Consider the following 22,356-nt stretch of genomic DNA (forward strand, 5'->3'; position numbering starts at 1 on the left):
TGGTCAAGAACTCTCCCTTTATCAGATAAGTATATTTTAATTTGTATTGGCTTTGAGAATGGGAACTCTCAATTTATAGCCATTTCTATTGTATTTGTTGATATCTAAAACAATATGGACCAGGAAAAATATCTGCAGTAAGATTATCTATAACTTATTAAGGTTTTTAGTGTGTTTGATGGGGTGAATAACTGTAAAGTAACTGAATAGGTAACTCTTAAAACAATTTTAGGAAACTATATAATACTGGATCAAATTAAAGTCTTTCTCTAGGCAAACTGCATTTTTAATATCTCAGTTGTGAATTAAAATGGTTGTTTTATTTAGGTCTATCATTATTTAGGATAATAAAAATCATGATCTAAGATTAACATGTATTTTCTGTTTCATTAATTATTTAAAAGAATATACTCATATTCAATGGTGCCCAAAGAAACCCAGGCAGTATTGCCTAAATGTCTGAAAGTAAATAAGTCCTTTGTCATCTATTTTTAAAAATAATATTTGAAGGCAGCTATTTTACTGAATTTAAGAAACAATTTAGTTCTATAAAATGCATGCAAGTCTTTGTTATTGTTATCTTCAGCATCATCATTTCCTGTATCATGTTAACCAATAAAGAAAGGTCTGGCTAATGGGATAATAATCTGTGTTTATATAATAGGGACTTCAGATTTTATAACAAAATGAAAAATGATTTGTATCAGGTTTCCAATTTCAGGTACATAATTGCTTCTTCCATTCATCTTTACCAGGCAATTTTTTAAAAGTATTTCTTTATGTGAGGGTATTTCAATTGCCATAATTATTTTGAGACAGTGCAGATTTCTTCAAATGTGATTATGGTGAACAGACTCTAGAGTGGCCCCTATTGGGGAAAATTTTATAACTCAAATTTGTTTCTCTCCTAGAATATAATGATCTTTATCTCTATACCAAAACCAAGAACTATCAATTTAATTTAATATGAAGAGCCAATTTTTTCATACAATTTAGTTGTGGCATTATATTTTGCACCTGCGTTTTTTACAGCCATGGAATTTAATTGTTCCTTTATTTGGCTGATTATTTTTTTATTTGGCTGTTTTTGCCATCACATTGAGATTCAATTGTGCATTTACTGATGCCCTTAGGAAATTCTGCTCCATACTGACAATTCATAGTTGTAATTTAATTGCAGAAATTGTGTATGCTTAAAAAAAAAGCGTCTATTAAATCTACTGAATAGAGTGAGATACATTTGGACCCAGGAATAAATTTCCACAATAAGAAATATTATTGGCAAGTATTTTCAAACCATTTCACAATTAAATTCTTAGAGAGAAATGTCTGACTATTCTTTATTTTTATTTTGTATGAGCATTTACCCTCAGGGAGAAATATATTATATATACATAATGTTTTATACAATATTGTTATACATTAATGGGTAACTCTACTGCTCTTTCATAGACTGAATATTTTGTCCCAAACTCTCTGAATATTCATTTTTCCTTTATATTACAGAAATTCAGATGAAAGACAAAAGTATGCTAGTACAACTGTATTATTTAAAATTGTTTTACCCTACGAGTTCTCCTGTGTTTTGTCTCTTGTCCCATTTTTAAAACAGATCAGAATGAGGGCATTTGAAGTGATTTATTATACTAAAAAGTAACAAAAGAGTGGAGGGCAAGGATAAATGGTATTAAAGATGAAAAAGTTAACTTTAAGAAAAAAACCAACCACTAGTGTTTGTACCAGTATTTAAAATCCTCAAAACAATTATCAAAAGCAACCCAACAAGTACTTTTATGCTTCCATTCACATTTTTATTTTGAAATTTTTATGAATGAAAGGTATACATGTAACAAAGTTTACGAAGTCATAATAAAAAGCAGCAACTCTTCATTCTCACTTCTATCTCAGTCACATTTTTCAGACATATACATTTTAATAATTAAAATTTCACCTTTAATTACAAAACAAATCTTATTATATTATGACATTATATTATGGCAGTTGAGAAAGGTAAAGATTTAATTTGCAGTCCTCAACCTCTACTCCTATTCATCCCTGCTGAAAATCATCTCTTGAACAACTGATTTTAACTCTTCTGTTGTTTTTGCAGGTACTTTTAGATAATATGCTTGAATCAACATTTTCCATTGCGTTTGATTCTCACAACATAAAGTGAACATTTTAACAGCAAAAGCCTTTCTTTAGCATCTGCTCTTCCACATCCCAGTCCTTTCAGCTGTACTCTTACCTTTATGTTTCCAAGGCTGAATTCATTTGCATTCCGCTATTTTAAATTGTCCATGCTTTACTTGTCCTTTGATTCTAAAAGTTGAAAACCGATGAACATCATCTATATCACTATGAATATGAAAACTACTCTTCAGAACAAAGGCACCTGGTTTCCTAGGATACTTCTTTCTTTACAGACACAATATTAAGATTTATATTTCATTTCAGGGTTCATTTGAACCTCTTAGCCTTACATTCCAAAAACTGCTTATATTTATGCCAATTTTAGTTGACTTCCTATTTTTATCATGGCTTTATTATAGAAGTTTGCTTTTTCCTGAAATTTCTGATAGAGTATCTTTCCCTCCCTCCCTTCTTCCTCTCTCCCTCCCTTTCCTCATTTACTTTTTTTCTTTCAGTCTTTGAAAGATTGTATGTATGTCTTCTTTATGATAATCCTAATACAACCCAACTTTTAAACTATTCTAAGATAGTTCAAGAAATCCATCCATTCTTCTTGAAGATGGATTTTTTAAAGCGAAATGATTGTTCAAATTACAACCAACTAATAACCTCATTGATATTTCTTTTCATTGAGTTTTTTGTTTACCTCCCACCACTTCCTCTTACACTTCTTCTTATTTTTTATACTTATTTATTAAAATAGATCCTCATATTATTTTCTCAGAAAGAGTCTGGGGATTCTCATTTACAGCAAGGATGAAATATTCTGATTTTCTCATAATTTAATCAGGTATAGAATTCCTGTTCAAAATAAGTTTTCTTTAAAATACAAAGGCATTGACCTACTTTTTTTTCTCTATCTTTGTTATTCATAAAAAGAGTGCCATGATTAATAAAAAGAGTGATTCTTTTTCCTTTATTTTGTTTGTTTATTTAGCTTCTGTTTTCTCTCTGATGCATGTTGAATTTGTTTTCTTGGTTTTCAAGAAAATTATCATTTATTATCTTTTATAATTCATTTCCACTATTTTCTGTTTTTTTTTTTTTCTCTTTCTTTTTCAAAGCTCATTTTAGATTTTGATACTAGGTTTCCAAAATGTCCTCTTTTGATTTTTTTTTAATATTCTGCTTTTACATTTTACATTTAATATTCTATTTTTTACATTTTGTCATTTTTCTTATTAACTAAACACTCCCCCTTCATGAGTACCAATCCCTTATGTATCCTTCTTTGCACTATTTCACTTGATAAAATTGTTTGCTTTTCCTTTTTTGTAATGTATAATGTGCACACAGAACTGTTTAGTCATAGCATTGGCAATACTGGTGTTGGTTTATAGCAGTACCCACTCTTATTGGTGATTATTAATCTGATTAGTGTCCCCATGCCATGTTGGTTGCTAAATACTTTCAATATACCCCATACATGCATATAATACTTGATAAATACAGAATAGGAGAAAACATTAAACTATAGTTAAAAAAATAAAAAACACTCTTAAAATAGATTATTTTTCAATAACATACATACTTTCTTTCAATATTAGCATGTGTTTGCTTACAAAATAAAGATACAATTATTCACAAAAATTTATACCCTACAATATGTTATTATTGCTACAAATATGACCAACAGCTTTCTAAAACTCTAAATATTCTTCAATGTGAATTTTGGTGGATGTACAGTAGTATCCTATCTGGAAGTCTAATCATTTATTTATTATTTATCTAAACTTACTTTTGAAACATCTAAGTTATGCATTTCTTTTGCCTTATAAATAATACCATACGCAGCCCGGGTGGCTCAGCCGTTTGGAGCTGCCTTCAGCCCTGGCATGATTCTGGGGACCTGGAATTGAGTCCCACATCCGGCTCCCTGCATGGAGCCTGCTTCTCCCTCTGCCTGTGTCTCTGCCTCTCTCTCTCTGTGTTTCTCACGAATGAATACATAATATCTTTAAAAAATAATAATACCATGATAACTCTCATACATCAATTTTTAAATATCTATAATGTCCTTAGGAAAACTCTCTTGTCTCAAGGCAGATAAATTTGAGGATACTAGTATATATTATCAAATTGTATTCAAGAATGGTATACCATCTTAATTTCTCATCAATTTTTTTCTGATATTGATGTTTCTCCATCTTTTGCTAGCCCTGGAAATTCTAGTACTTCTGTATTTTTCCAAAATTCACATCTAAAGTTGGGACCTGGGATCCCTGGGTGACTCAGCCTGGCTTTGGCATAGTGCGAGATCCTGGAGTCCTGGGGTGGATCCAACATCCGGCTCCTGCATGGGGCTTGCTTCTCCCTCTTCCTGTGTCTTTGCCTCTCTCTCTTTCTCCCTCCATGTCTCTCATGAATAAATAAATAAAATCTTAAAAAAAATAAAAACATAAAGTTGGGATCTAATTTTATTTTGTATTCTTTTGATTGCAAGTGAGCAAACACATTTCCTAACACAACCACTTGAGTAAAATATACTCAAATATTTTTTTCATTTTAGGTAGAAACAATTTCACTTGAATTTGTTCTTTAAAAGGTCTTCTCCATCTTGAAGCTTGAAAGTTATTACCGTATATTTTCTTCTTATTTAAAACGTAAATCCACTTAGAATTAATGTTGATATATCTCATATATGAATACAAATTTTTTTAATATTTTATTTTTTTAAAATTTTTATTTATTTATGATACTCACAGAGAGAGAGAGAGACAGAGACACAGGCAGAGGGAGAAGCAGGCTCCATGCACCGGGAGCCCGACGTGGGATTCGATCCCGGGTCTCCAGGATCGCGCCCTTGGCCAAAGGCAGGCGCCAAACCGCTGAGCCACCCAGGGATCCCCTGAATACAAATTTTTTAAACAAAAACTGTGCTCATAAAAATGATTCAACATTATCAATTAAATATATCTTTCTGACTCCTCCAAAACCTACCTTAATTATATATGGATTTCTTATATTTGGAAGAATCTCCGAAGCATTCTTTTATTCCCTTGAGCAATGTGTCTATCCTGTAAGAGTACAAAGGTAACTCTTCTCAAGCGAAATAGAGACTAACTCACCACTATATATGGTTCACATATATATATTTATTCATATATATATGAATAAAATCTTACTGAGAATTTGAAATTTTAATAAACCGATTAGGAGATTTGGTGACTATAGCAAAATCTTTAACAGCACAACCTTTGTAATCAGAGACACCTGAGCCTGACGCAGAGTTCCTCCACTTACTAACTGTGAAATCATCACCAGTAGATGCTATACCAATTTCCAGGTCTGGTGTTTCTTAACTGCAAAGGGTGGGCAATAATATAGACTTCTTAGGGATACTGTGAATTTTAAAAGAGATAATTATTTTAAGTGCTTACCTGAGAACCTGGCACTAAATAATCATTTAGTAAATGGTTGCAGTATTAATCTAATTTTGTCAGAGGACTGAACAGGAGTGACATAGAGTGATTTACTGTTCACCTTTAGTTTCTTTCTCATTGATAATATGGGTTGATTTCATCTTTGAAGTATTTCTGAAAATTAAAGCCATAAACTCAGCCTCTTTTGTCAGAATAAGAGGATTATTAAATCCAGAAAAATTGATATGATATAATATAAAAGTCATAATTTTGTGTTATGATGACTAAGCTTGTTAAGAAATTTTCTATTTTGCTTTATGATACAATTATGACCTTTAATATCATGGCTCTCTAGGTCGATGCCTCTTTGCACAGTGACATTGCCATTGTTTCCATCAAAGGGTGAAGTTTACACTCCCATCTAGTCCATTCAGACTACTATAACAAAATATTACAGACTTGTTAGCCTATAAACAACAGAAATTTATTTCTCACAGTTCTGAAGGCTGATGTCCAAGGTCACATGGTGCCAGCATGGTTGAATGAGGGACCTCTTCGTGGTTCATAGCCAGTATTTCTCCCTGTGTCCTTCCATGGTGGAAGGAGCTAGGGATGTCTCTGAAGCCTCCTTCACAGGGCAATAACACCATTCATAAGAGTTCCACTCTCATGACTTAAGCACCAAAGGCCCATATACTAGTGCCATTAACGATTGGAATTAGGATTCAACATACAAATTTGGCAGTTCACTCTGAACTTTACTTATAAATCACTTAGATCAATAGGACATAACAGAACTAGCACGTGATGTCTAAAGCCTAAACCTTGAAAGGCCATATAGTTTCCACTCTCACCTTCTGAGAATATCATGTTGTGAAAGTCCGGTCTGGTCTATCAAAAGTCGAGAAGCTACTGGGTTATTAAATATGAATCTACTGAGAACCAAGGTGCCCAGCCGATGGTTTGTACTAACGGCAAACCATGTGTATTTGGCAAGATCAAACCCTCCAGTTTCAGAAGAGGAATTTAGCCAAATGATTGATCCCATTGAGATTAGCAGATTATCCAGGTTGCTGAACACAGAATTTCAGAAAATAATAATTCATTTTGTTAAACCACAGAGTTTTATAAGAGCTCGTTTCACAGTAATAGAAAATAAAACAAAATAAACCAAACATTCTGGGAATGGTGAATGTTCTGTCCTAGCACTTAGTCATCTTGAATATAAACTGCCTTATGTGGAGATGTGGTCTGAAAGAAAGGAAATAGAACTTTCTGTCCTAATAAGATAAACCAAAGACTAAAACCTCTCAAAGGAAAATTCAAGAGGAAATTTTCCCAATTTCATTTTATGTAGGCATAATCTATAATTGAAAGATTTATTAGATATCTGGATACATATAATACAGTAAAAACTGGATGTCTCTCTCTTTTTGGTGAGCATACCAAAAATAAAAAGAAAATGAAAAACAGAAAGAAAACTTCATAACTACTTGGAAACAAACTCAATTCCAGGCGATGATTTTTGCAAAAGAACTCTCCAATGCAGTGATATTTGAAATAAATTTGGGGGATGTATGGATGGTAGACACATTTTGCCACAGATCTTAAATAACATCCAGATCAAACCTATATGTATAGAACCAATTTTTAAAGAAGTAAAATTAAACGTAGTAAATAATTTTTGCATTTAAGGGTGAAAAATCTCTTTCCTAAGCATAATGAGAACAGAAAACTAATACATTGCCAGGTTTGATCATGAAAACTTCTCATACTTATATATAATAAAAATAAAACCACAAAAATTAAAAAGCAAATTATAAATTGGAGATGATCCAAAATGTTTATGACAAACAGATTGATGTACCAGATATGCAAAGCAATTTACAATCATATAGATATTGATAATATAAGGGGTAAAGAAAACTAATGATCATTTCAGGAAAGAGGAAATATAGTTATCTCATAAAAAAGCATTAACGCATGTGTAACCACATTAGTTAATAAAAGAAAAAGAAAAGGAAAAAGAAAACAAGAAATCAACACATTACACCTGCATTTCTTAACAATGGTGGAGAGTTTGAGAAGATGGGGTGAATGAGACTCTACAGATGCATCATCATTTTCTAAAAGAACAATTTGTGGGGAGCTGGTTGAGCTGTAGGAAAATAATTATGTAAGTGGTTACTGATCCAGCATATGAACACTACTATAACATGAACAATTTATAGTCCACATGATTCTATACAAAATTATCAAAACCTTCTGACCACGCAGGACTGAGAAATCCAGACTGCTGAGAGCACAGAGTGAGAAGAAGTCACCTAGGATACTATATCAAATTTTAAGCTTTTACTACCCTCAATCACTCACTAAACACTCCCCATCCTATACTTTGTATTAATAATTGGCACATGTAGTGAACCTAAAAAAACAATCATTATTAGAAATTAATCAGTATGGGACCAATGCCTCCATACTCAATATGTTTTTAAGATAGGAAAGAACCATTTTGCACACACATAGTTATTGACACTATGAAAACAAAGAAGCTAATAACTCTACTAAGTGGAAATTCAAAGAAAAAATGTAAGACAGACCAAGGAGGATCTGGTAATTCCTCAAAGATGGAATAAAAATAAAATATCATTAAGCAGCAGAAAGGAGAATAATTACTGTTAAAAACACAATTATGTGTGTAGACAGCATACTTAAGAAATGGAATTGCAGGTGAATAAAAGAAGACAAAGAATTTTGAGTGATTCACTGAAAACTAATAGATAAACGGGATTATGGTGGCAAAACACCTAAATGACAGAAATATCAAGAGAAGACAAAATATGATAAATATTACTAATTTTTTCTGTTACTAATGCTTTTGAAGTAAAATGAGACTATTTCAACCTGTGCCAAATGTCCCATCTTAAAACAGACTTCCCTCTAAATGTGGCAATGAAAAAATAGCACGGACACTTTTTTTTGAGATCTTATACATTTGCTTCTCTGTTGTACCATTTCTTACACATTGTCTCGTGATTTGTTTTCTTTTTTAAAATTCTCCACTTTTTTGGCTGCTGCTACATACAAATAAACAACTCGTCTCATTGACTTTACCTTGAATATGACTTAAGTCTCTTGTAATAATTTGGTAACAGAAATTCTCTTATGTTCTCTCTTCCCTAATTAACGATTTTGCTTATCAAGATACCTTTCCTGTGTGCTGCACCTGTTCCTCAGTGCAACCAGGCACAGAGTAGGCAACTCTTCCTTGGCTTCCTTTTCAGATAGCACTAACTTCAAATTCCAACTCTGATATCTATCTGCTAGTATCTTAGAAAACCATCATCCTTAATCTTGGATTTCTTGTTCATGAAAAACATAATTACTATATCACTAAGCTATTATAAAGATTGAGATTGGTAATAATGTTGCAGATTTAATGGCATATAATAAGCACTTGAAAGAAATTTTCTGCGATTTATTATAAATTTAGTATTTAGAGAAAAATATATTTGAAATATAGAATTTGAAATATAGAATTTAGGTCTGCCTCAGACATCGCAGAAATAAAAATATCACATGCCTGTCATGATCCAGTCCAGGAAATAGGAACTGCATTTTAGCAGAATATTCCTGGGGAGACAGAAAAGGTTATATTCTCTGAATATAGATTATTTTGCAGATTTAATTGGAAACATAAAAATATTTTTACATAATATAAAACAAAACTACACAATTTTAAAAGCAAAGTCTAAAAAATTAAAGCAAAATGAAATAAAATAATCTGAGTTTTAAGCATATACACATAAATAGTAATATATTTTTTATACACAGACACACATGCACACAGGTGAGATGACACAATGTCTGGTACTTATTTCAAAGTAGTATAGTGGTGTTTTCAGGGAGGTAGGGTGGGAGTTACAGAAAAAAACAGATCTGTTGACTTGACCATTGCGATACTCTTGTTCTCATAAAGAGCATCTGCAACAAAACCACCAAAAAATGGTGTTCCTTTTTTATCCTCTAAAAAATTGGTGCTATTAATATTGTCTTCCTATGTTCCTAATAGTTTCCTTTGCTATATTACATCATATTAACAGCAATTTTAATTTATTGTTTGCTGGATTAAATTCAATGGTCAATCTCTCTGCTTTTTGTTTTCATTTTCTTTTCTCTGTCTCTCAGAAATATTCTATACAGTTATGAAACTTTGTGCTATTTCCTATGGATAATCTATTTCCTGGATCTCTGTTTCTGGGTGATAGTTTTGTTAGTAGCTACTGGGTGGAATGATTCCTTTGTTCTAATTTATAATTGGTTCCCCAGCCACAAAGCTTTACTCCAGAGTATTTTCCAAAGTGTCACAGATTTTTTAGCTTCTTTCTCTGGCTTTACCAGAGACCCTTACTTTTTTACCCTTTTCTGTTTACTGTCTTATGAAATAAAGTTATGAAAGAAAAATATCCCTCCAGGCATCACAATGTTTTTATCCAGAGTAGAACACTTATGTAGGCTGTGTTTTTTTTGTTGTTTGTTTTTTGTTGTTGTTTTTTTGTTTTTTTGGTGGGTTTTTTTTTTTTTTAGAACATAGTCTGAAGGAAGTTCTGCAGTGATTGCTTTTCAATTGTTTCATGAAAGATTTAATTTAAACTCCACTTGTGCACATGTATTAATTGCTCAGGGTTTTAATGTGGATATTTTACACTGGAATCTATTATTTTCTTCTAAGATCTATATACTTAAGGAGCAATCACAAAAAGGTCATAGTTATTTTTCATAAGTATTTATTGTGTACACATATCATTTGTTTCATTCTGAAATTCAAAATCTTGCAGGCTGTAGAAAATACTTCACTTTTGAGGACATTGTTAAACATTTTTTTTTTCATTTAACTAAATGTTTTCACTAGTCACAGAGCACCTGCTACCCACTTAAAAAAGGAAAATATCACAATTTGTAAACTGAGAAATGTGAACCACTTACTATATGAAGATGAACACAAATACCTTCAGGCTAACTACTGACAGTGCTTAGATCCAGACAGTGCTTACGTACACTCTGAACATGTGAGATTTCAACTCAATGTTAAAATGTCACCTGGTACCTGACCATGCCCAATCTTAAGTCCAACGCAATTGAAGGAGCATCTGTAGAGGTCAGAGTACAGGAATTCACATGATAATAAGAACCCCTGGATAATTCTTTGCATATGCAAAAACCACCTGTGGAACCACGGTTAATTTCAATATCAAAGCTGTGCCCAATATTTTCAAACCAAGGAATCTTGTGAATTCAATTTTCTTTATTGAGAAAAAATTTTCCACATATTATGTAGCTTTTCACTTGTTAGGTTTCATAAAATACTGAAAATGCCATATTCTTCTAACTCCTCTGTTGAAGGAGTTTAAAACCCTTAAGTCTATAACTACCTTACATCCACAATATATATTATGCCCTAACTATCAAAGTTGATCCTTTAGAATACTTGGAAAATAGAGCAAAGTAAATATGAAACTAAAAGCAAGCAAATATAAATATTAAAGATATTTTTAAAATCTTCAATCGATATTTGTATATCTGCAATAATACAATATATATCATACATCCTATAAAATATACTTATAACATTATAAAATTTATTTAATTAATATTTGACTAGGAAATGCATTCACAATGTTTAAGAGTAAAATTATAAAATTGTAGAAAATAGTCTGTCTCTCACTGCTGCTTCCTATCTTCACTGATTCCCATAATATCCCCTGCAAGGAAGTTATCATTACTACCAGCTTCTTCTATATCTTTCCAAAAGTCTCATGTGGATAAAAGCAGATGAATATATATTAGCTCCCTTCTTATTTTACTTGTTTGCTTACTATATATACTATTCTTCACCAAGTATGTGTCTATGTGTGTTTTCTGTATACACTTATGGCCATATAGGGTATTTGGATTTTATATTTTTTTGCCAATTTGAGAAAAAAAATAGGGTCTTATACATTCTGTAAATGTTTTGTTTCCTACAATTTGATCTTTGTTTCTTTCCTTTGGCTTGCTTATTTCCTGTACCTGGATTTTTATTGCAGTGCTAATCTTATGAACTGTATTATTTCTTTATCATAGAAAAATAAATTTTTGTATCTGTCATTTATTTTATGTAATGTAATATACCAATACTCTATTAGTGTTTTCATTTTGGGTTTAATTTTCAGAAAATAGTTTTCAAATCACATATCAACTCACTTCCAGTTTTTGTATTTAAGTTTCCTTATTTGTAGCACCCAACAGATTAGTTAGTATATGTTATTGTAAACAGTATGTATACACAGCAGTATATAGTTAATGTTCAATAATAAGCTCTCTACAGAAAAAGTAGAAGAAGCCCTGACTTGTGTATTTGCCATTTTTTATAGGGTAAAGCACTATGAAACCTACCTATTGCCCATGTGAAAGTCATGTCAGGCTACCAATATAATATTCAGCACTCCCCACAATTCTGAATTTTTTTCATTCAGCTCTTATCCAGCATAAAATAAACCCTAAAAAATATCTTCCTCTTTTTTTTTAAATTTTTATTTATTTATGATAGCCACAGAGAGAGAGAGAGAGGCAGAGACACAGGCAGAGGGAGAAGCAGGCTCCATGCACCGGGAGCCCGATGTGGGACTCGATCCCGGGTCTCCAGAATCGCGCCCTGGGCCAAAGGCAGGCGCCAAACCGCTGCGCCACCCAGGGATCCCTATCTTCCTCTTTTAAATGTTATTTTGCACTTTCTAATAATTTTGTGGCTAATTTTAAGTAACTTAAGGTTTTGTATCCATTTGAATATTATGTTGATGTTAAGTTGAGTGGGAGGCTTTAGTTTTATAATTTATGGAAATATAACCGACTGTCTCATTTCATTTTTGCAAATAATCTACTAGTTCTCCATTGGTTTATGATCATGGACATTTTCCTTTACTTATTTGCATTCATAACTTTCATTTTTTAAAGAATTTTATCTATTTATTCATGAAAGACACAGAGAGAGGGAGGCAGAGGCATAGGTAGAGGGCGAAGCAGGCTCCATGCAGGGAGCCTGATGTGAGACTTGATCCCAGGACTCCAGGATCATGCTCTGCGCCAAAGGCAGGTGCTAAACCACTGAGCCACCTAGGGATTCCCGTAAACTTCCATTTTAAGTAGCAAGATCTATGAAAATTAATTAATTTCATTTATGAAGATAGCAAATAGTTTATAGTTCAAAGATATTCCACATTTATGATTTAGGAGAAAAGATTCTTAATGATTCTCTATTATATATAATCATTTACTAATGAAGAAACTGAGAAATACTTTAGCTATCTTGAGCAAGGACCAACAACTAATCATACCTTATTTAATGAGATTCTTGTTTCCCAGTATAGTACTTTCCACCTAGACCATTGTTAACACTATATCAGGGTGAAATCACAATGATGTTTCTTATAAATTTTATATAAGTATGCAACTGATAACAATAAAGTTGTGTAAAATGTTTTTAAATGCCTATGTCTAGTGCATTCTAGTAGGTTTCAGTGGACATATTCTAAAATTCAATTTATCCTTATATCAACCTTCTGTTGAAGAAGACAGGACTTCCAACTACTGAAAATTCCGTAGACAAGAAACAGAAGAAACTGTATAGTGACAGAGTATAAGGCCAAGTCTTGAACTTCACTAGTCTTTTCTCAAAATTAATATCTCCTCTGTCTTCTTTTTTGTTATATTTATCATACAATATTAGGTCCAGATGGCACTACATAAAACTTCAGGTTGGTAGTTATTTAGAAATATGAACAATATCATAAAATCACATAAAGATGCTAAGATTAAAAACTAACTTTTATTTTCCAATGAGTAACTGAAATTCAGGTAAAATTAACTCTGTGATTGTTAGTAATTCACTCACTCTGGCAAAATTTAGTACGGTGTAATTTTAAAAATGATTCTGTTATGAATAAATAGATTCTTTGTACTAGAGACATGGTTCGGAAGTAATTCCTAGTAGTGCTTATCATGCAGCCATTATGTTGGCTTCTTGTTTAGAGACTGACTTGTAAATATTCTTAAGCTTATTCCAAGTAGTACCATTTAATTTTATAGATTTGTTGTGATAAATGAATTTAACAAAATACTGCATTTATTTATTTATTTATTTATTTATTTATTTATTTAATGCTGCCCTTTTGATTAAAGTAATTATCTTTGGGGAGATCAGTTATAGCAAATGTATTAAGCCTTGGTTATTCGTTATTCAATACATAGTTCATATATTACTAAAAGATGATAAATTATTTTTTTAAGATGATAAATTCATAGATGAAATAAAGTTCTGGAAACTCTTACTTTGCCTGAATATATCTGTCAGATCAGTAGTCTATACGAAATTTTTATATCATTACTGAATACATAATTTTTGCTTTGCAGACAAAGCCGATATGTTAAGGGAGGTCCGAGTATATTTCAAACTTATTTTGCTTCATGGTTTTATTTAAATATGGGCATATGTAATATGGTTGTATTCAAATATCGAATTATGCAGCTAGATAATATATAATCATATTTTACACATTTATATAAATATATAATTCCTTGGGCATAAATATCTTATAAAATGATTTCTCTTTCAATATATTATTTGTATTCAAAGTATATTAAAAGTATATAATTTTAAAATGACCACAGAAACAAAATTAAACGTTATAGTTATGTTCTACACATGACTTTATGAATATATACTAAAAATTTTACAACTGATACATCTTGGGAATATATACATGTCACAAATATATTCAAGAAAGGACAAGAACTTGGATACACAAAAATCAGGGAAGATGTCAGTAAATGAATTAAAGAATTATCCTCCCAGAATTTTCACATCACATGATAGCACTGTTGAGTTATTTTACACATAGGAAAAATCTATTTTGGTATAAAATGCCCAAAGATAAAAAAGAAAGATATCTTTATACTTGATCATATGAAGTTCTTATGAACCAGAAACAAAATTATGACAAATGAATGGCCATATATATCTACTTACGAGTGCAAAAAGATTCATAAATCAAATATATTGAATATATAAAAGAAAGGATACCATGATAAAATGTTTTTAGAACATAAGATGATTTAGTGCAGTAAAATAAAACAATGTACTTCATCACTCCATGAGGTCAAAGGAATTAACTATTTGAGAATTTCAAAATAAGTCAAAATGTTAATCCAGTTTAATCAACAATTCTTAATATACAAAAACCTTTTGCAAATGCCTTCTTTGCAGTGATTAGCTTCATTAGTTTGAAGCTGTATACACACATCTACATTTACATACATAATTAATATATGTAATATATACATATATAATACATGTATATTTATATATATTTTGATTGAAGTTAAAGTAAAGAATGTTCATATAATGGCAATAAATATTGGAGTAGAGATATGACACAAAATTTCAAAAAAGGAAATGTTTCCCTAAATCAATAATCAATTGAAATACTATTAGAACTAGTAAGAATGCAAGTAATGTGACTGAATATGGATAATCATGCAAAAATACATAGTATAATGACCAAATTTCTTTATACACTTCCAGACATTTCACATTTATGTAAATAGCATAGATTCCATATTAATTTTCCAGAATGTGAAAACTCTGAATTTTGAAACATATCAGGCCTGAAGAATTTTGCAGAAGAGATTTTTAAGATGTCTTTCTTTTGCAAATCAGTTTACAAATTTAAATTCAGTGAAGGGTAGTGAGAATTATAGGCTTTCAGTTATGGAATGAATGTCATGGGAATAAAAAGGTACAGCATAAATAATATGGTCAATGATATTGTAACAGCATTGTATGGTGACAGAAGGTAGACATACTTGTTTGCGAGCATAGTATAATGTATAGAATGTTGAATCACTCTTTCACACTTGAAATTAATGTAACACTGTGTGTCAAGTATATTCAAATAAAAATAATAATATTAATTAATTTGTTAATTAATTCAGAGGGAACCATAGTCTTGAAGCAATTATTTTGGAGTATATGTCAAGATATAAAGATTCTATTTGCAAGAAACAGTAGAAAAGAATAAAATTATTTTACAAAAGGATGATTATTAAGAGAGAAACTTACTGTAATAGATATTAAAACGAGAAATTATTTTTTACTAGAAAGGATAGGGGTGCTCACAAAGGAGGAGAATCATACAATGAATCTACATTTCAAGTTGGTTTCCAAGTATTTGTGAAAATAATATTCTTCTGTCTCTGATAGGTAAAACACTTATTTGTAGGGTCAAAGATAATAGATGTGAAATTTACTTTATATTGCTTTCCCTATCTTTAGAGTATTTTAGCATTTTCTGGTAAAAAACACTTTTTGGCAGGGTAAGAAAAATAATTTTGGGTAGAGAATAAGTTCAAAAGTTTTAAAGGTAGTGACAATATACAGAGGATAAGGTAGTGCAAGGGACACAAGCAATGAACTAAGAAAAAGTAGCAGGATAGACATTTGGTGAACAAGAAAATCATCTCTTGGAGATTCCCCAAAGCATAGCTCTGAGGAATTGTTCATGAGTGCCTCCAAGCAGAAATTTCCTTTCCACAGCATCTATTTATCTAAGATACGACATTTTAAGCCATGTCAGTCAAATTCTCAGGACAAAGAAATGGTGTCACCTCAAAGCTGCCTAATGCTCCTGAATCTGGCTGGCATAGTGTGAAGGCCAGATTACTTGTGTATGTTAGGGCACACATGCGTATGTGAGGCAAAAATGCCAATGAGATAAATCTCAGTCCTATAATCCACAGACGGGGATTTCCTTGAATCAGACATGTTGCTGCTTAGATGAGCAATATCTGGTTAAATGTGTCATATCGATCCGTGATGTAAACCTCACTTCTCTGCCTGGAAATGTTCATTTCAAGTAGGACCAGCAGATATTATTGCATTTAGCCAACTCTTTTAATGGTTCCCCTTACCTTACTCTGAAAGAATCCTAATGCTGCCACCAAGAGGAGGTATAGTTAGGCTTGCTTGCTCCAAATTTTGTGTATATCAGATAATTCTACTCTACTTGCCATCTGGAACAGTTCGTGGTAAAACACTTCATGACAGCATTCTACTACTGCATGCGATGCCAAGGATTATCAAAGTCCTACCGTTGCTCTAGGTTTTGAAATTCTGTGAACTATATTGTCTAACCATACTAAATAATTAAAGGGCATTCCAACTATAATAGATATTAACTTTAGTGGAAGATACACGAACAAGATAGACTATTGTGATAATTTCTGACTCTTGAGTGCTTGAAGCATGATCACTTTAATCCTTTCTTAAGTGGGAAACTACTGACCATGTGTATGAAAGTAAAACAGGAGGATACATTTTGCAGTTTACTGTATAAGAGAAAGAAAGGACAAAACTACTTATTCTGAGTCAGCATTAAGTGATCTACTTGAGATTTCAAGGCAAATAGCTATAAAGTTGTTTCTGATATTTTAGAACAAGCGATTTACCTACTCTACTTTTTGGACTCTGCAATTGGACTCTGCTTACCTTTTGCTGCTTTATATTCCCAACATCTATGGTCTGGAGAACAGCTGGAACCTCATACATCTTGTTAAGGTAGTAACAGAAGAAAATATGTAATAATAGGGTGTTTTATATATATATATATATATATATATATATATATATATATATAGGCTTAACCCATTAGAGCCCCCAAGGGTATTTTTTTAATCAACTTAGTGTGACATTCTGAACAAGAGCAGGTCATCTTCAAAATGCTTACCAAAAAGTCCTTAAAGTATGTAGGTCTCAACTCTCTGATGAGCATAGGTAAGTCAGACTGGATTAGAGATCAAGGGACAGAAGACAGAATCATGACTTTCACCCACAGTCATCACTTGTTTATCACCAGCCCATCAATCCATCATCTTTGTTCCATGTTGCCCTCTCCATTTATCAGTCAGGCTAAGTTCTGCCATAGATCTTCCAGGTTTGGCACTTGTGTTGATCTAAATGCCCCACTTTTGAACTCTTCTCATTATTTGCTTTATAACTGTGTCCCCCTGGGTATGATATTTTTAGAGTGCCTTCTTAGTAATTGACCTTTTGGCCGACTCCTAGAAATATCCCTCCTACTATAGCTCCAGAGAGGCACTCTTCAAATGTCCAGCAGTGTAATGAGATATCCTTGATAGTGATATTAGAAAACATTTAAAACTACAAATGTTCCAGCCATTAGTGTTTTGTACATCATGCCTCAAAAAAGTCAGGAAACTAGTATTGATTTGTACTTCATAAAAGCAACTCTGCTGGGGCTACAGGGTTATAGACTAGGTGTACACTTTTACAGTAATCTCACCTAGTATATGTACCTGGAAGAATCTTGGGGAATACATGGGACTCACATTTCCTTCAAAATGTCCTTACTGAATATCAATCCCACAGGAAGGACTTCTGAAGAAGCAGTATATGACTCAAAGAGTGAATTTGATATTAAGTATCTGAAATTTACTTCATTTGGAATAAAGAAATCCATTTGGTTTTAGTACCAGAAATATGAATGGATATAAATGGCTTATTTTTTTTTAAAGCAGGAATCAAGTTGAAGGAAGACAATATATGGGCATAGGCTTTGGGGAGTTGTTGCAATTGAAATTTCCCCTCAATAGCACCATTGAAACATCAACACAGCATAAAAAATATATACATATGTATTATCTACTATACCCCACAATATTCATATATACTAGAAATTTCTCCTTTGAAATTATTTCTAGTTTCTTCATAGGCTATATTTCTAAATTACTATTTCTCAGGCTATGCTGGTATTTACACCATTCATTCATTTTCTCTGATTCATTTTCTCTGTTCTTGCCTGACTTGTTTAGTATTCCAGTGCTTCATATTAAACTTTTAAGATAGCATGAGGCATCGATCGTAGTTTACTTTTTTCTTTTTTTTATCTGTTCTTTAGTTTTTCATCTTTTGATCATCTCAGGTTTCTCTATCTATAGTTTCTCTTTTTGTTCCTTACCACATTCTTAAATCCATATTTTTTGTTATTCTTCTTTATTTTTTATTTTTTATTTTTTTTATTTATCATAGTCACACAGAGAGAGAGAGAGAGAGGCAGAGACACAGGCAGAGGGAGAAGCAGGCTCCATGCATCGGGAGCCCGATGTGGGATTCGATCCCAGGCCTCCAGGATCGCGCCCTGGGCCAAAGGCAGGCGCCAAACCGCTGCGCCACCCAGGGATTCCCCTTCTTTATTTTTCTTAAGTCCCATTTTGCTGTTATTCTGTCATTCTGCCTCTGATGACTATCCTGAATTCACTTAAGTTTGTAGTCTCTAGTTTACTTCTTGAACAAGTAAATGGAGAAACCAAAATACTTCTATTAATAAGACACCTGTTAAACTTGAAATGATACGAAAAACTGAATAACAAATATTCCCTAATTTGAACTCTGAATTTATTTCTGCTTTGAATTTTCTTTTATATTTCTTATTGTCACATTTTCTTCATCTATTTACTATCTAGATTACTATTTCACATCTTCATCCAATCTCCTCCAGTCTCTAACAACTCTCCTTCTCTCCAGTCCTCAACCAATTGCAATACTTGTTGTTACACTAAAAAATAAAAGCAATTAAAAATTTCTCTCACGAAACCTCTCAAATCAAGTGATTTTTATCTCTGCTTTCCCTCCACTGGATGACATTTCTGTAGTTCTGTTCAAATCCAGTCCCTTCAAATGTTCAGCTAGATTCTATGACCTGTTTTCTACTCAAGAATCTTGCTCTAGAAAGCCTTCTATCTCCTCCTATACATGGATATTTTCCACTCCATATGAGATCAGTTCTATTATGTTAAAGTTTTCATCTTTAAAAACTGGCTTTCCTTCACTTATTATCTCTTTCCATTCATTCTTCATCTTACTTGATTTATTGGCAGAAATTGACAAAACTGATCTTGACACTTCTTGAAACACTTTTTCCCCCTTTGCTTCATAGGACACTACTCCCTCCATTTTCCTCCTCTTTTGCCAGCAAATCCTACTGTCTCTTTTGTGTCTTCTCTTCCTCTCCTTGGTTTCAAAATACGGGAATTTTCCAAGGGCTCATTTCTCTGAACTATTTTCCTTTATTACTTTAGTTGATCTCACCCAATTCACATTGGTCATAAAAACAAGCAAGAAAACAATACCTGTCCTACATGCGAGTAATTTCAAAATATCTGTCTGCTGCCCCATTCTTTCCCCTGAATTAAAACTTTTATATCCCAAACTGACTGGAAATAAAAAAGAATTCCAGTCCATATGTTCAAAACTGAATTTTTCCTTTTTTTAAACTTAAGTATAGTTGGCATGCAATATTATACAGTTGATTCTTGAACAATTTAGGGGCTGGGGACCAACTGCCTATCTGTCAGTCTAAAATCCACTTATAACTTTTGACTCACCCAAAACTAGTAGCCTACTATTGACCAAAAGCTTTTCCCATAACAAAGTCTATTAATACACACTTTTATGTTATATATATTATATATTGTATTCTTATAATAAAGCAAGCTAGTGAAAAGAAAAGTTATTAAGAAAATCATAAGGCAGTGCCTAGACAGCTCAGTTGGTTAAGTGTCCTACCCTTGGTTTTGGCTCAGATCAGGATTTCAGTGTCCTGAGATCAAGCCCCATGTCAGGCTCTGTGCTCAGTATGGAGTCTGCTTGAGATTCCCTCTCTTCCTCTCCCTCTGCCCCTCCAGCCATGTTTGCTTGCTCTCTCTCACAAATATATAAATAAATAAAATAAATTCATAAACAAGAGAAAATGCATTCACAGTACCATACTGCATTTGAAAAATAATACACATATAAGTGGGCCCCCATAGTTCAAACCTGTGTTTGAAAGGCCAATTGCATTAATTTCAGGGGTAAAACATAATGATTCAACAGTTACATAAATTGCAAAAGTGATTACCATGATAAATCTAGCTACCATCTGTCACCACACAAAGTTGTTATTTTTATTATTTATATTTCCTATGCTGTATACTGTATCTCCATGTGTTATTTATTTCACAAATGGAGAATTGTGCTTTTTATTATAGTTCCTCTATTTTGCCCATCCCCCCATCTCTTTCTCCTCTGGGGACCACCAGAGTGTTCTCTGTGTCTATGCATCGGTTTCAGGCAAATGAACTTTTCCTACACACACACACACACACACACACACACACATCTTGTTCTCCATCTTAGTAATTATATCTCCATACTTCTTGTTTTTTAGGTTGAATATCTTGAGGTCAACTTTGTATATCTCTTTCTTTCCAATACTGCATCTATACATGAATAAATTATATAAGTTATGACTTTAACATACAAAATCAGAATTAGGCCATTTCTTACCATTGATACCACTACATTCTAATCTGAAGTACCTACATCTCTTGCTGAGATAATTCAAATATCCTTTAACTGGTTTCTGTCTACAGAACTTACTCCTTTATATTTTATCCTTCACACAGCATTAAAATATTCTATCCTATCCTATCCTATCCTATCCTGTCCTGTCCTATCCTAAATATCTCTATAGTTTTAATCCTTCAAAGAACTTTTCATCATCTGACATAAGAAATTCCTAATGCTTGCTCAGAAAAGACTTAGGAGGACAGACTTGTTTTGTTAATCACTGAACTACTTACAACACACACACGAAACAAATAAATATATGTGAACATACATATTTTGATACATGTAAAAACATGTATATATGCCAATAAATGTGTTGTTTAAGGAATATATGTTAAGTGAATGAATTACCACCATGATATATGGACTTACCAAGATTTGTACTTTACATGAGCCTTCCCACCTCAACCCTTCTCAAGACTCTCTGACAATACTTTCCATATTATATTAAATATTATATATGAATGAATAAACCTATGATTCTTAACTATTTTCTATATCAAAGTCACCTTGGAACACTTATTTAAAAGGATGTCTATACTCAGTACTCTCATCTTCTATGTACCAGAAAAACGTCATGATGTTACAGGGTTACTGGGTTAAAATGGAGTGGAGAATATGAAGTGCTTAAATCCAATGCTTCTTGTGTGATCTTGATAAGCAATCACTAATTAAAAAGAATGAACAAGATATTAAATTCCTGGGGATCCCTAGGTGGCTCAGTGGTTTGGTGCCTGCCAGGGCCTGATCCTGGACCCAGGATCGGGTCCCACATCAGGCTTCCTGCATGGAGCCTGCTTCTTTCTCTGCCTGTGTCTCTGCCTCTGTCTCTCTCTCTCTTTGTGTCTCTCATGAATAAATGAATAAAATCTTTAAAAAAAAAAGATATTGAATTCCTAGAAAGATTTTTTTGTGAACTCATCATCTAGCAATAATAAATGACTGTGTTTTTGATAATTTTGTTATATTTTTAAAAATTCAGTACATTTATCATATTCTTTCCCATCCTCAAACTAATCATTAAATCTCATACTACACCTTTAAATCGGCATAATTTATCTAAACAAGAAGAGGTAATGGGGACTTCTTATGTTTTGGACACACGCATTTCTGGTGATCTAAGTCCTTCAACTCTATTCCTGCTCTGGGAGACATTATGTTTATATTCATAACTGATACAAACAAGAAACTTACTCTTTAAGAACTTCCTATAAAATTCTTTTAAAAAAGGGATGATGCTATCTCTCTTTGGAAGCTTCGTTAATATATAAATATTTTATTTATAGCAGCCATAACATT

General features: G+C 32.4%; 1 pseudogene; it reads right to left on the reverse strand.

Annotated features, from left to right (window-relative positions):
* The window catches only part of LOC112918765 (DLA class I histocompatibility antigen, A9/A9 alpha chain-like), a 52,954-nt pseudogene extending 35,758 nt beyond the window's left edge, over positions 1-17,196 (reverse strand).
* Between the last annotated feature and the right edge of the window lie 5,160 nt (positions 17,197-22,356).

This window comes from Vulpes vulpes, chromosome 13 (genome assembly GCF_048418805.1).
Source record: "Vulpes vulpes isolate BD-2025 chromosome 13, VulVul3, whole genome shotgun sequence".
Lineage (NCBI taxonomy): Eukaryota > Metazoa > Chordata > Mammalia > Carnivora > Canidae > Vulpes > Vulpes vulpes.